This window comes from Charadrius vociferus, unplaced genomic scaffold (assembly GCF_000708025.1).
Source record: "Charadrius vociferus isolate BGI_N301 unplaced genomic scaffold, ASM70802v2 scaffold655, whole genome shotgun sequence".
NCBI classification, from domain to species: Eukaryota; Metazoa; Chordata; class Aves; order Charadriiformes; family Charadriidae; genus Charadrius; species Charadrius vociferus.
The window spans coordinates 1,085,197-1,088,147 of NW_009648330.1; positions in this window are offsets into that span (position 1 = coordinate 1,085,197).

Below are 2,951 nucleotides of genomic sequence, written 5' to 3' on the forward strand. Positions count from 1 at the left end.
TTCAGCAGCAGCCCGCTCGCAGCGCAGCTGCCGCACCGAAGGTAGGCTCGTCCCTCTGTGGGAAATCTGGCCTGTCTGGCTGAAAGCATACAACCCAAATCTCTGAAGCTAAAAGAGGTACAAGGATTTAATGTATTTGAAAAAAAAAAAAACCACCCAGAAACACTCTCTGCTTTCCTTTGACTGCAGGATTGCACAGAGCTTGAGGGCTCAAAACACAAGACGGCAAAAGGGGAGACCACCGGTGGATTGGCCACCTCCAGGGTAGCTGTTGTCACAAACTGCTCATTGGCACTGACCGCGTCACGTTGGGTCAAGGCAAAGCAGTTTGTTTTTCCAGTGCTTTTATCCTGTTTCGTTTCCAGTTGTTTTGAAACCACTGGAAAAGTGGTTTGATGCCCCTGAATGTTGGAAAATAGTATTCATGCACACAGATGCAGGAGTGCATAAGGAAGGAAAACTAGACACTTCTTTTAGTCGGAAGGATGGCGTCATTTCTGGGGTGGACTGGAGGATTGTGTGATGGTTAGTTACAAAACGCATAGGAATTGGTGTGGAACGGTGGGGAAGATAATTACGTCTTGCTCTTCTCCACTTTTTCAGCACCATTCCCTTCATGCTGAAATGAAAGGAAATGCTTTTTCTTCTCTTCCCAATAATACGAAATAATTTTCCAGAAAGCATCCTGGCCCAGATTGCCTTAAGCAGAGTTATAAAACTGCATCTGGTTGAGCACACAATTCAGAAGAGAGAATTCCACGCTGCACCCTGACGGAGGGATGACATGCCCTTCCTGTGGGGTCCTGCTGCTCGCAAACCCAAAAGCTGTGGCCGGCCCCTAGTTTTACAACCCCACTTCTTGGCCACACTCAGAAATGTGACTTTTGAAGTTTGGAGTTAACGCCTCTCTCTCTGCCATTAAAATCTGATTCCTGGGAAAGGTGGAGGCGGCAGCGGGCACGGGGGGAGCCGGGGGCCGGTCACCTTCACCTGCAGGCAGCACAGCAGCATTTCCCAGCTGCCGGTGATATTTTTACTCCCATTTAATTACTGCCCCAGTTAATGAGCTTTATATCATCTCCTTCCATGGTTGTTTCCGAGGGCGTCTGAGGAGCGGGGTGGCAGGGGGCACCTCCACCAGCCGCTGCCTGAGGTGCAGCAGAGGGAGGGATGGATGGATGGATGGGTGGGTGGATGGATGGATGGATGTCCTTTGCTGCCAGTGTCACACTGGGGGTGCGGCAGCAGCATCCTGTATCGTGGGGGCAGGATAACCTATCCCTTCTACTTTCTGTCTTCTTTGCTTTCCAAACTCAAACCACAGGGGAAAAAGCAAGGGTGCGAGATTGAAGAGAGACAAAGCCGTGGTAACTTGCAGCAAAGTGCCAGGTGGGTCAGGGAAACAGAAGCAACTCTGAAACCAAAACAGCTCAGTGTGGATGTAGTACATTAGAATACAGAAGAAAAGAATATTTTGTATCTATAGGAGAGGAATCTATACAGTATTTCAGAAAAAAAAAAATACGGGGGTAAACGAATGTATTTTAGGAGCCACAAAATCGAAAAGATGAGAGCACTGATACTGGGAAATGAGCTGTGTATCTATCTGATCCTGCTGCTGGGGAGGAGATACAGACAGAGCATACAGCTCCCTGCAACTGCTGCAGGGCTGCGAGATATCCTGTCCCCATTCCTCCTGCCAGCCATGGCTCAGGGGTTTCTTCACACCGCCGGAGCCGGAGCCGGAGCCATCCCGCTCGCCTGTAGCGAGGGGCTCTGCGGACCGGGCGGGTGGGAGCCTTTCCCTCCCTCCCTCCCTCCCACCTGGATGGAGCTGGGATGAAGCTGTGGTGACAAGGATTTCCCGGCAAGGCTGGGGGTCACCCTGGTAGCTGGGCTGGTGTTCCCCATCCGGCTGACAGGCTTCTGCAGAAATAGTTAGCGTGTGGCAGTGTTGCCTCCTGGGCCTTTAAATACAACTTAAACTGATAGCCCGAAGGCGCTGCCTTGCTCTGGTTGGGACTTTGCAGCTGCAATCGTTATTATCCCATCTAAGAGAACCGTATTCCTTTATTTCCCCCTTTTGGGGCATCTGGAGCACAGTCTGTGCCAGCTTTGTCTGCCCTGAAGCTGCCTCAGTTCCTCAGGAACGAAGCTGACGGTTTTCCGACGGCTGCTAACAGCCTGCAGATAAGGCAGGTTTGTTCCCCGTTGTTCTTCGAGAGCAGGGCCCCTCAAAGAGCAGACTGAACTCTGTATCAGGGAGTCAAAGGGCTAAAATAATATTGGCCCAGCGTGCCATTGCTGACTAAGGTCCTGGGCTTAACAAGACCCCAAATTGTTCCTGTTTCACTGATGTAATTTGTTAACCTGAATTTCCCCCTATTTTATTATTTCAGTGTTCCTGTCTCTAAAGTCATAGCTTCAACACGTATTCTTCAGTCACCCTCTCAAAACCCGGCAGAAATACGTGTCTGGATGATAAACTAGCGGCAGTTCTGACCTGGTTTGTGTTTGACTTCGCTGACCTGGGAGCCTGTTCCCTGCTGATCGGGGTGCTGAGGCTGATGCTGTCCCCACCCCGGGTGGCTCCGGCTCATTCCCTGCTGCCTAGCCAAGTAAGTGGGACGTGCTGGGAAATGGTGGTGGTCCCAAAGTGGGGAAAAACCACCAGGCAAAATGACTTGTACCCATATGGTACAACCCTCAAGCTGATACAGGTCTTCTACAATCAGTGAAATTTTTAACCTCTTCCAAACCAGCGTGATTTACTAGGACAAGAATCTCTCCTCTTGGGGAAATAATTTGTAGCTGGTTATTTCTCAACTTTTTTTCTGTAGTCATATTACTAGAGTGTCAGTGGTAGGGTACCAGTGCTGCAACGGCTTCTTTGCTACCAGCAGACCATCAGCATAAATGAGGACAGACAGTATTTTACACCTATTTTGTGC